General features: G+C 37.9%; 1 protein-coding gene across 1 annotated transcript in view; it reads right to left on the reverse strand.

Annotated features, from left to right (window-relative positions):
- The window catches only part of LOC131255501 (AP-1 complex subunit gamma-2-like), a 101,910-nt gene that overhangs the window by 57,478 nt on the left and 30,186 nt on the right, over positions 1–14,246 (reverse strand). The window lies entirely within an intron of this gene.

Below are 14,246 nucleotides of genomic sequence, written 5' to 3' on the forward strand. Positions count from 1 at the left end.
GCTCCTTAGAGAGAGAATAAAAAAAAAATTAAAAAATTAAAAAAATAAAATAAAATAAGAGAGAGAGAGGGGGGGGGGAAAATAACTACCAGGACCAGAACAACAGGAAGCGTGATGAAAATTATAAGGTACCACAAGACTTCAAAGGTAACAGAATTTGGAAAATAACAAATACATGAGTTAGGAACATTCCATGAATATGATGAAGACTATCAGAATAAAACAGAACATGTGATATGATAACATGCAGTGTGAGTGTTATATGAATCAGTGCAAAACCACATCAAAACCATATCAAAACCATATATTGGAAAACAAAAGCCAATATATAATTCCAAAATATCACATGATTCATCTACCATAATCTTTTTGTAAAGTGTACAGTAAGGACTTTTATTAAAAAGAAACAACAAAACAGTCTCAAAAGAGGATATTTCTACAAGAATATTTCTACCATAATCACTTTGTTATCATGACAAAGTTTCTACAGGAACCAGCACCCCAGTATAAACCACACTAAAATCAGATAAAAGAAAAGTATCAATTCAAAAGCAAAGGTTAAGTTTGTGCCATGTTCAACACTAGAACCCCACCAGCCATTGATTCAAAATCTGCAATAAGCATTCTATTAGGAGATCACCAAAAAAAAAGAGGAAGATGAATATGGTAAAGCATCACAATAAAAAAATTTAAAAAAAAAAAAAGTAATGGTGAACTAATATGTTAATAGCAGATGGAGATTATAATGCTAAAAAAAACCCGTTTAAAGATGAAGGCAAATACAACTAAATTACGAGGAGATCCTAATGAATCCATAACATTAAATATTTGTTACGGCCATGATGTCCTCATTCAGTGGCCAGACTATGATGCAGTAATACCAGAATATGACCCAAGTGATGATACCAAAGGATATAATCTGATAAGAGTGTGGGATATGAAGGATACTCCATGGACTATGGATACGACCATAGCTTCACATTTTTCTTAACTGTTTGGTACATACTCTGCATATGATATCTACAACACATTATATTATATGTTAAATGCATTTTTCACCTCAATTTGACATAATGACCAATCCATATTTACAACAACCAAAATGACAACTCGCACAGAGACTAAGCTTCACCACAAGAGAGGTGGTCTCAAAATAGTCAACCCCAAGGGCTTGAGAGTGCCCTCTTGTGACCAAGCTTTTAAACATTCGATTGAGCCATCAGGATTGTATTTGACAATATATACCTATCCACAACCAGTGTTCCAAGTTGTCAGTATCACTACAAGTTTCACTAGCCAAAGATAAAGAAACAATATTGTTATCGCCGATAACTGGACATGTGGGTAAAAATAGGGGGAAACGTAGGGAAATGGTGGCATTTTTCAATGAAACTTCAGGAGATGCTTAAATCACATATTCACACATTTAGAAATTTAAAAAAAAAAAAATTACAAAAAAAATTACAAAAAGAATGCATACATAATAATTTTTCATTTAATGGGGGCCTAAAAACATGTGCTGATGTAAGATGATGTGCTCTCCCTGAGATTTGGATCTGTTTCATTTTTTTTTAGTACATGCCATAAAATGATCTAACAAAATGGATAGAGATAGACAGCATGGATATATACGCATACATTGAGGTGAGCCCCACGGTGAGGGTTCCACCGACATCTTTGGATCAGGGCATGAATTACTCATAGCATCAGAACACAACTTCCCTGCGAACCCAAGACAAGCGATGAGGGTGGGACACTGACCTTAGGGCCCACATTCATGTATACCTTGTATATCCACGTTATTCATCTATTTTGCCAGCTTATTTTAGGGCATGATCCCAAAAATGAAGCATGTACAAATACAAATTTTAGGTGGACTACGCCATAGGAAACAATGATTGTTGAATGCCCACCATTAAAATAGTCATAGGGTCCATTGTAATGTTTAATGACCATCCAACCTGTTGATAAGGACGCAGACCTAGATGAAAGGAAAAAATATATATATCAAATTGATCCAAAACTTTTGTGGCCCACAAAAGGTTTGTAATGGTCAATAATCATTGTTTCCTAAAATGTGGTCCACCTGAAATTTGTATCTATTTCATTTTTTAGACCTTAAAATAAGCTGAAAAATAGATGGACGGTGTGGATATACGATGCATACATCAAGTTGGGCCCTACAGCGAAGTCGTGCTCGTCGCATCCGGATGCATAAGATGCAAATTGCCTAGCGAGAGCCTTTCTTATGAACTTCCTTTTAGGAAGTCAAGAAGCTAGGCAGGGCCCACCATCATGCTTGTCGGAAATCCACCCCCTTCCAACTGTTTTTCCATATCGTTTTAGGACATGGGCCTAAAAATGAGACAAATCCAAAACTCAAAATGGGCTACACACAAGTTATCCCGTATCCATATCGGTTGGCATAACGGTGCCCTCCAATACCGATACGGATACGGGGGTGTAACAGTGATACGAGGGTGCAACGGCCCATAACGGTACAAACTTTTTTTTTTGCCAAAAAAATACGAAAAAATATGGATTAAATCCAGAATATTCTAAGCATTCCAAATATGCATTCATTTATAAATTGGAACATGTTTATGGTGGCGTAAAAGTCCACTCTTTGGTGAGAAGTTGTATCGGATTGTCTGATAAATTTATGAACCAGACAACCTGGATTTGACTGCAAAACTCATATATTTAATTTTCTAACTATCTACTATCAATGATAGATATATTAGAATGAATGTAATATGAAAATATCTTACATATGAAATATATTCGAATTTAAAAAAAAAAAAATGGCCGAAAATAGTGCGTAAATAGAAAAAAATTATAAAAAAATATAAAATGACAACAACAATATGTAAAATGAACATTAACATGATCTACTACGATTAACACATCATATTCTACCATTAAAACAACAAAACATTCAATAAAAAATGATTTTTTGAATTTTTTTTTTTAAAAAAGGGCCGAAAATAGTGCGTAAATAGAAAAAAATTATTAAAAAAATATAAAATGACAACAACAATCTGTAAAATACACATTAATATCTTCTACTATGATTAATACATCATATTCTACCATTAAAACAGCAAAAAATTGAATAAAAAATTACTTTTCGAATTTTTTTTAAAAAAAAGGCCGAAAATATTGCCTAAATAAAAAAATTATAAAAAAAATATAAAATGACAACAACAATCTGTAAAATGGACATTAACATGTTCTACTATGACTAACACATCATATTCTACCATTAAAACAATAATAATAATAATAATAATAAATGATTTTTCGAAAATTTTTTTTTTTAAAAAAAAAAGGCCAAAAATAGTGCATAAATAGAAAAAAATTATAAAAAAATATAAAATGACAACAACAATCTGTAAAATGAACATTAATATCTTTTATTATGATTAACACATCATATTTTACCATTTAAATAGCAAAACATTGAATAAAAAATATAAATACCTATTTTTGAGGAATTTCTGGAAAATAGCCCACGGAGCTTCGAATCAAGAAAATCCTTAATATAAGTTGTTTTTATCTGTAATATCAAGCTAAGAGTAGTCAAAAATAGCAATAGAATGTTTTAGGAAGAGTTTGGAAGAAAGAAGTTTCAAAAAAAGTGAAAAAACAGACCTTAAAAAGCAAAAAAAAAAAAAAACCGTTTTTTAACTGTTACGCCCTGACTGTTACGGGGCTGTTACGGCTACAGAATCGAGGGGTGCCCCATTACGGCCCCATATCGCGTAACGGCCACTGCCGTTACCGATACGGCCATATCGTAACGGATACAAGACACCTTGTCTACACAAAAAGAAACAGTGAGAATTCAACATCCACCATTGAAACATTTATGGGGCCATGGAAGTTTTGGATGGGCCTCTGGGCTAATATTTTTTATTTACAGTTCATCCTAATAGGAATGTGACCTTGTGAACGGAATTTATGACATATAAACATCACAGTGGAGCACAAGGAGATTTCAACGGTAGGCATTTCTCTACCCACTTTTTTCCTTTCCTGTGGCCAACTTGAGTTTTGGATCTGCTTCATTTTTGGGCCTAGGTCACAACATAATCTGGCAAAACAGATGGATGAGGTGGATTTCTAACGAACATCATGGTGGCCCCCACAGCCCCCACCAAGCTTTCCCTCGTAGGAAGTTCCTGTGAAAGCCTTTGGGGATTCTATCCTGCAAGTTGGATGGCACCTGGCCATGGGGCCCACATCATTGTACATTTTGTATATTAATAGCGGACAATCGGCCAACACACCAAAAGCTCCAGAGTTGTTGGGGGAGCACCGATTTATCCATATGTTCTGGCTCTCCCAAGCAAACCCAAGAAAGTCCTCATCGTAGGCAACCCCCGCGTCGCACGGGTCCCAAAATTGCACGGTCCCACAATGGGTCCCACCTCGTGACCATCATGTATCTCACAGGCCCCACCTCATGTGCCACCCCACCCCCATTGTAGAGATATGGTGCATCCTTGGAGTTGCACCAAGATGCCCCTGCATCATCCACCCACACCGGTGAGGAGACTCGATCCCTAGACTCCTACTCTGATACCACTTTGATAGCGAACAACCAGCCAATGCACCAAAAGCTCCAAAACTGTCAGAGGAGCACCAATTTATCCCCATATTCTGGCTCTCCCAAGCGACTCCTCCCCGCAGGCAACCCCCGCGTCACCATATCGCATGGTCCCACAATGGGTCCCACATCATGGCCATCCTGCATCTCACAGGCCCCACCTCATGGGCCGCCCCACCCCTAGTGTGGGGATACGGTGCATCCTTGGAGTCGCACCAAGATGCCCCCACATCACATATCCACGCCGTCCATTTGTTTTGTCAACTCATTTTAGGCCATGGGCCCAAAAACATAAGCAAATCCAACTCTTTAATGGACCAATTACCATACCACAAGAAACAGTAGTCAATGACCGTTAACAATTTTTCATGGGCCACAAAAATTTTGTATCAAGTTGATACTTGTGTTTTCCCTTCATCTCGACCAATGTCACCAAATTAACAACTTGGATGGGAAAAAAACATTACAGTGGACCATGGGAAATTTTTTAATGGTGGGTGTTTAATGACCACTATTTCATGTGGTGTGGTCCACCTGAGATCTAAATATGCTTTGTTTTTCGGCCTATGCCCTAAAATGACATGGAAAAACCAATAGACGACATACATATATAGTGCAAAAATGAGGCGGGCCCCACAAGTCGTCACATCTCATTACTTTAAGTTGCGTCCGTGTTAAAAGTGGAAAGATAGAAATCGGATTGCACATTGAGTATGCTTTTCATCGCATTAAGTAGACTTTGTTGGGCCCAACGTGAATGTATGCGGTTTATCCACGCCATGAATCCGTTTTTCGAGTTTATTTTAGGCGTTGAGCCCAAAATTAAAGCATATCCAAAGCTCAATTGGACCACCCCATTAAGTAAATTGAGGGCCCACAATGATGTTTATTTGCCATCAAAGTTGTTCATAAGATCACACAAACATTGATGAATGGAAGACACAAATATTAGCTTGATCCAAAACTTCTGTGGCCCCAAAGAATTTTTCAACAGTAGACATTCAATTCACATTGTTTCCTGTGATGTGGTCCACTTTAGCTTTGAATATGCTTCAATTTTTTGTCTCAAGCCCTAAAATTATCTGGTAAAATGGATGGACGGAGTGGATAAAATACATAAATCACAGTGGGCCCCACAGAGTTTATTCAGTATGCTAAGCGCATTGAGTTATTCAGTATGCAATCACAAAACGATAACCCCATTTTTTTTATACCCTCCATAAATGAAAGGAAGTAGAAACCCCTTTCCTCTATTAACCCTAAATCCCATTTCGCGACATCTTCAACACCATTCTTTCCGAGAATGCAACCCAACACCATTCTTTCTGAGAAAGCAGTGGATGAATTTTCGAAGGAAATTTTCAGCAAGTTTAAGAAAATCTCATCAAAATCCTTCAAATTCATTATTCTAATCGAAGACTTGGTTTATTTCGTAACTTTTGAAGACTGAGCTATCAATATACAATCCAACTACAAGGGGAAAAAAAGGTATTTTCTATTTTTTTTATTTTTTGAATTTTTCAGTATTTACAAGACTGATTTTGTGTCTGATAATCACCGAAAATGTCAACAATTTCGCCATTTTATCGAAAAATCCAAAAATAAAAATAATAAATAATAAAAATAAAATCAACGAAATCTCGCCGATATCCAGTAGAGATTCGAAATTAGTGGGTTTCGGTGTCACTAAGCCAGCAAGACTAATATTATCAGTGATATTATCAATTTCTCACTGACAATTTGAACAGTGTCCACAACCAACCACACGTTTTCCAACAGGTAAAATCAATTAAAGTCTACGTTTAATTGTGATGGAGAGCAGCCATTTCTTCTTCCATTGCCCGTTTTCATCAATCATGATTTAAAGCACCCTAGAAAGAAAAAGAGCAAACGCAACGTAGAAAAGGAAGAAGATAATCCAGTAAGGGAGACAAAATGAGAAACTGCATGTTAAATACAAGAATGTCTAGTCTACCCCTACAAAGAGCAATAGGCCACTAATCATCAAATGATGCTAAAAGAAGAGAACCGAGAGGACTTTTATCTTCAGACAGCAATGGAGGATCAACAAAGGACACAATTCAAGGAAAACGACAAGTATCATACTTGGACTGCCTAGAATAGATTTTTAATGATGGAAGCAGATTTTGTACAGTCGCATGCCCAATATGGTTATGGTTGACCCCAAATGCTTTCCAGGACCTGGTAGAGACGTAGAGTCATTGGAAAGTTATTCTGAAGGTTTCCAAATGGTTTCAGAAGTCAATATACGTTTCGTCATATTGAAACTAAAGGGACTAGCCTTGAAATGAAGAACCTCAGTAGCGAGAGATCTGCAGTGCTAAGCCAAGGGATTGAAGGCCAAGATGAAACAAAAACTCCTGTCAGGTATTGGATCCAGAATGTTCAAAGAACTTTCGAATCTACCAATAGAATAACCTAAATGTTGATTACACCAGAAGCGTACAATTTAATGTTGAATTGTGATTGAATTGAACTATTATTGCAGCAGGTGGCTTGTTATTGCCATGGTCTCAGGAGGAACATCTAGAAAGAGATAGTAATAAACACGGATGATAGAGATACACAACCAATAGCAATCTAGAGGATATTCATGGTCTCGAACTATGGGTGCTCGTCCACAACCTTCAATGATCAATTGATCACCATATACAACAACCAAAGACCCCACGAAACAATAGTCCTAAGATGGTAAAGGAAATAGGAGAGAAATCAAAGGACAAACATAATAATGCCACATGCTACAAGTGTAGAGGCAAGAGTTGCATCTTTGTGACAATTGAAGAACCTCAAGCTTTGTGAAGAAACTGTCAATGAGGAAGATCAAGAAGAGCAAATAGGGGCAGATGATGTTGAGTTATCTAATTCACATGATGGCAATCCAATCTATCTATTCTTTTAGCGCACATTGACAGTGCCTAAGGAAGAAGAGAATGAAGACTGTTTATGCATAAATGCCTTTCACATAAAAGGTTCGTGTGATGAAAAGCCCATCAAAATCACGTCAACAATGGTAGTAGATTGAGCACGGTTTCACAAAGAATGATTAACCAATTACAATTATGAGCAGAAAGGTATCTACAACCCATCGGATTGCCGTAATAAGCAGCAAGATCAAGTAATTACCTAGCAATGCCTCGCGACATAATCATTAGAGCAATATTACACCGAGTCAATATGGTGGACGTTCATCTAATAAGAACTTGTCACCTCTTGCTTGGTTGTCCATGGATGTATGACCATTGTGTGCAATGTTATGAATTCACAAACAAGTACAGCGAGGTTTTAAGTAACAGTATCAGTGGGCATATCGAATGGGTAATGGGTGTATCAGACAGTATCGGACGATACTAGCCCATATTCGCTGAATTTTTATATCTACACAAAAAAACAAAAACAAAAACAAAAAAAAAAAAAATGTAAAACACCATATCTATCAATTTGTGCTTTTAACATGTACTCAAGGTGTATTAGACCATTCTTTGCAATGAATGTTGTTTAAAACCTTGACCTGCTGAAGTCAACCAAATGAGCCCTAATCCAATACAAATGGAGCATGATAGGGCCCATTATAAACACAATAAAAAGAACATGAAAAGCGGAAACAAAATGATGCTTTAACTCTTCTAATATTTTGCAAAATGGTCCACTTTGCTTCAATTCGTCCTCATAACAAACCTAGTTCTAGTCTAAAAATAGTTTCTAAGCTTCCGCCAAGGGTAAAATGAAGAAAAGCATGGAAAAAAGTTGAAAAAAAAAATAATAATAATAATGATAATAATAATAATAATAATAATCTAACTAGGGCCTTTTAATGGCCATATTGGCATGTATCAACCATATCAGCCCTATATAGATGCCAATATGGGGCCGTATTGGCCGATACAGGTAGATACAGCCATTTCTTTCGTAACCAACTTATTCACCATCATATCACATCATGTGTGTGGCCGATACGGTTGTGATACGGCCATGTCGTAACATATATATAAAATTATGACATATCAGACATATTGTAGCCAATACCTAGAACCATGATGTATCAGTGGTATCATAACCAATATTTAAAACCATGACCTACAATCTTGAGCCTGACGAGAGGGAAAGTGACTTCAAGCTAATGAAGAATGACGCTTGCCGAAAGGACAACAGGATGAGAATTGTCTCTAACAGTCAGTGTTTAAGTTATCGGCGAAAAGTCGATAATATCAACAATAATATCGATGTCGCCAGCGTTGCGACACCAAACACCCCTTTTTTCGTTTCTCTGCTAGTTGTCGGCGAATTATCAGCGATTTTTTAGAGTTTTCGAGATAATCAGAGTTGTCGAGCGACAAATTCATTGTATGTACCTAACTGGGTCACAAGCTACATTGTAGCTAACAACCCGTTTCACCAATAAAAAGGCAGTATCGGAAATTTTGGGGAGAGCATTGTAAATGCGAAAAAAAAAAATCGAAAAACAATTTAAAAAAATTGTAAGAAGGTGATTTCAGTACCTCTAGAAGAGGTACGCCTAATCAGAAGAAGAAATCGGTGGGCCAATTGATCGCTCAACAAAAGTTGTGCGTTGGTCTTCCACAGGTACTAAAAAACCTCCTTTTTTTCTTCGAATAAATGAAAATTTTCAGAATCAACGGGAATTCCAGCGAATAATCTGCGATATCCCTTGGGAATTTTGGTTTGATTTGGGGATTTGGGTTCCAAAACGAAAAACCCTTCAATTGGGGATTTGGGTTCGAAATGGAAATGGGAAACCCTATTCCCCTTTCCGAAAATGGCATCAGACCCCTTTTTTAAGGGACGCAAATGATGCTAGTGTAGCGTGCGAGTCGCGAGCCGCGGCTACTTACGGTACTGTGGTGCCCACTACGATGTAATGTATTTTATCTGCTCCGTTCATCTATTTTGGACAGTCATTTTATGGAATGAGCTTTAAAAAATGAGTTAGCTCCACATTTTAAGTGGACCACACCACAGGAAACAATGGTGATTGAACGTCTACCATTAAAAAATTCTTAGGGCCCACTATACCTTTTATTTGCCATCCAACCACTTCATTAGGTTCACAGACCTGACTGAAGGTAAAACAAAAATATCAAGCTAATCAAAACTTCTAAGCCCAAGAAGTTTTTAATGGTGTCCATTCGATGACCACTATTTTCTATGGTGTGGTCCACCTCAGAATTGGATCTGACTCATTTTGTGGCCCATGCCCTAAAATAATCTGCCAAAATGAATGGACGGTGTAGATATACATCTTATATCACTGATGTAGCCCCACGGTCAGGGTCCCACCCAATAATGGACTGTGAGGAAATCCGGTGGTACTGGGTTACTCGTACGGTTTTAGGGCGTGTTTGGATTCGCGTATAGTATTGTACAGGGAAGTAAAACTATCCCATCAACGTATTAGTGGTCCTGCAGCAGTAATGCGCCTGCAAATTGCAAACCACTCACAATGTTTGGATAAGAGTGCACTTGTAATTTGAGGAAACCATCATTTTGGAAATCAGTGTTTGGGAATGGAGTGTTCATCTCTTGATAACATCCTACATCATCAAACGGGAAAACTCTCTCCCCAAGACAGAGTTGGGGAATGCATGAATGGCTGCTCTTTTCAAATTCAAACGTCTTCTCCTTCATAAACATATCAATGACTATCCATACATCATCCGAACCCTTCATCATACATCACCAATGGCTACAAATCCCTCAAATCTCCATCTTCTACTTAATGGCTCTGATTGTGGGGCCCGCTTAGATGCCTACACCAAGGTCCGATCCCTCCAAAATGGCAAGTAGCTCCACGCATACATGCTCTCCTCTGGCCTCCTCAACAGCACGACCCACCACCACCTACACTCCAAACTCGCTGCCATGTATGTGATCTGTGGGGCCACCGATCATGCCCGTCGGATATTCGATGAAATTCTGAAGACCAAGATAAGCACGTTCTTGTGGAATTCCATGATTAGAGGTTATGCTCAAAATGGTCGATCAGAGGATGCAGGACGATCCTATGTGAAGCATCAACCAGATTAGGTGCTGGAGGTCTCTGGAATCGGACATGGTAGGACGATCTTGACCATGGAAGGTTGTTGAAGCCTGAGATAACCAGCTTGAAGAGGAGAGAGTAGCGGTCTCTTGCGGTCCGTTGAATACGAAATGGAAATGAGGTTTTTTTTTTTCAAACTTGCGTCTGCTATGGCAGTGCAGTGCAATGAAAGCACTGCTCTGCAGCCTGCACTGTACGCCAATAAATGAGACGCGTGGTTTCGATAAAGTGGGTCGGCGTGGTACTCGGCCCACTAGCGTCCCACGTGGCGATGTTTGGATAGAGTAGCTGTGAATTGCATATTTTATTAAATTTTACAGTACCATATGATATGGGCCCGGCATCCAAACACGCCCTTAATGTACTAGGTAAACTGTGTTGGGCCCACCGTGAATGTATGTGCTTTATCCAAGTCATCCACCCATTTTTCGAGCTCATTTTAGGGGTTGAGCCCAAAATTGAAGCATATCCAAAGCTCAATTGGACCACACCACATGAAACTGTGGGAAGAATGATTTCCATCATTGAAACCTTTCTAGGGCCCACAATGATGTTTATTTGTTATCCAACCTGTTCATAAGATCACAAAGACATGGATCAATAGAAAATACAAATATCAGCTTCAGTTAAAACTTGTGGCCCTCAAGAATGTTTCAACGGTAGACATTCGATTCACATTGTTTCCTATGGTGTGGTCCACTTGAGCTTTGGATATGCTTCATTTTTGGGATGAAGCCCTAAAATTGTCTGGTAAAATGGATGAACGGAGTGGATAAAATACATAAATCACAGTGGACCCCACAGAGTTTACTCAATACGCTAAGAGTTGCTCAGTCCGCAATCCACACCTGTGAAAGCCTTCAAAGAAGGGCTTGCCATGGATGGTAGGTGGGGCCCACCGTGATATTTGTGAGAAATCCACCCCGCCCATCCGTTTTTCTAGATCATGTTAGGACATGGGCCAAAAAATGAGGCATATCTAAAACTCAAGTGGGCCACATGATATGAAACAACGCAAATTAAACCTCCACCATTGAAACATTTGTGGGGCCACAGAAGTTTGGATTAGTTTTTTTTTTTTTGTTATTTTTTTCCTCTTTCTTGGCAGTGACCCATTTGATATTGGTTGTTTGACAGCAACAATTGTATGATCCAAGCCATCCGGACGAGGGAGGTAAAAAACAACCTTGTCTCAAAGCCATCTAGAAATGTGTACTTTTTGAATTCATTTACTTTTACATGTCTTAATTATATGCTAGCTACATTTATATTATATAAACTCATTTTGGTTATTATTAGAGTGTTTTCTTATGGCAGCACATGCTTTTTTTAGCCACATTAAATGAAAATTTATTATTTAATGCATTCTTTTTGTACTTTTTTATTCATAAATATGCAAATATGTGTATTTAGGCATGTCATGAAGTTTCACTAAAAAATTCCACCGTTTCTCCCATATTTCCGCTCATATTCCCCGCATTTCCGGTTATCGGTGATATTATCAGCAATAATGATATTATATATTTATCTCCGGCCAGCGAAACATGTAGCGACACCGACAACTTGAACACTGCTAACAGCTAATGCATTTCAGGCAATCGAAAGTAGCCATGGGCCAAGTTAGAAAACATGTCAAGAACAAGAAGGCAACAACCATGCGCTCAATCAACGAAATGTGAGCAAAAAGGCAAAACTGCCAATGAAGAAGACAGATGACTATTAAGAACCACTTTACATTCAAGGATGCAAAAAGAGAAAAAGAAGGCATTCTCTAGATGTAAGGGAAGTTCACAAAAGGAACTACCAATAGAAGCCCAAGCCATGGAAAAGATCTAATATGAGAAGGCTGAGTAATGGAAGTTCATTCCTTATCCTACAACTCGAGTTCGAGTTCTTTAAGGGGGTAAATTGATGCAAGCAGATCCTTCATCCAACATGTAAGACCAACATGCCTCCACATGTGAGGCTCACATGCTCACAAGTGAGAGGCCCAAAGGGGTGCATTATGCATGGATTAGTTTTAGTTTTTTCTTTATGTTTAATTGTTTGTGCTTTAAAGAACGGAAATAATAAAATTATCATTGATTAGAACCAATAGAGAATAGTGTTGAATTAGGGGTAGTTTAGTAATTTCCATTGTTACTAGGGTTATGGTGTTTGTGTTAAGCTATTTATAGCCCCTCTTGGACGTGCAATTGTCTTCTAGTTGAATGAAATGTTTTCTCAATATTTTATCACTTATACATGTGTTGCTTTAGATAAGGATGATACTTCTATGCTTTATATTGGCATATGTTGCTAAATGTCCTCATGGCCACACATTTTGGAGCTTCCGGCTGCGTTGAAGTCCAAAAATCACTTGCTAAAGCATTTAAGCACCAAGGATACTCCAACATTCCACATGAATCATGTAAGTAAATCTTTGTACTTTGACAATCTTATTATTTGGATGCAAGCATAATTACATGAGTGAAGCATGTGAATTCTGCGAAGGCGACACAACAACCATCCACAACGTCCCTCACCACAGCCCGCTACACACTGGAAGTCATCCACGGTAATCAGAGTTGAAGGGTCTGAAAAGAGGATGAGAACCAAGGAAGACCAAAAAGGACTTGGATATAGGTGGAGAGAAGGAATATAAAGACTTGTTCACTTAACAAGAATAGAGCATTGGTTATGATTGACTGGTGAAACAAGATTCATAAAACCAACCCCAAATAGCTTAGACAAGTCTATTGGTATAATTATTTACCAATAGTTCGACTTCTCAGTTTGCTCCTTGTGAATGATGTTGTTGTGCATGGACTACAACTCAAAAGAATATGGAGTCTAGAGAAATTAAAAAAAAAAAGTATCCATTATGATCCAAAAAACTGAAATCTAAACAACCATATGCATTATCATGAAGATGTTTCTAAAGCAAAGAAACAATTATATGACCTAAAACCACTCAAGACCAAGTTAATACATGTTACAAGAGGTTGTTTCCTGAGGTCTTCTTAAGGGTGATGTCCAGTCATCTTTCTCGTAGCATCTTCTCATTTTACTATAGAAGAGAACCATGCAATGAATGGCACACATACAGAAAGATATTGAATATGTGTCAATGTAGAGGTTTTTGCAAGATCCAAGTTGCTCAACAAGTGGCCCCTATGTGTTTTGACAGAGAACAAGTTTTCTCTAATGTTAGCGACGCTTACAAGTTAAAAATGATGCAGGCCTCTATTCATGTTGGATGAAAGGAGAACTTTACATAGGATTTGAGCCCATTCATAAGTGGAACCCAAACTCGATATGCTCAAGCCCACTAATCAAGTGATCAATCGGGTGATTACAGATCTTAGACATGTATCAAGTCAGCACATGTGCACATATGGTTACTATATCCTTGAGTACTCTACCCAATCACTAGAAAAACAGTTAGGCATCCCAAGAGGTTTCTAGAGCCTCTTTCTTCTTTTTTTCTCTTTATTTTTTGAAAAGCGATAATTATTATTGCAAGGACGAAGCCAAAAGAATGCAAATCGAAAGAAAAAAAACCCATTCCAATGC

This window comes from Magnolia sinica, chromosome 9 (genome assembly GCF_029962835.1).
Source record: "Magnolia sinica isolate HGM2019 chromosome 9, MsV1, whole genome shotgun sequence".
Taxonomy (NCBI): Eukaryota; Viridiplantae; Streptophyta; class Magnoliopsida; order Magnoliales; family Magnoliaceae; genus Magnolia; species Magnolia sinica.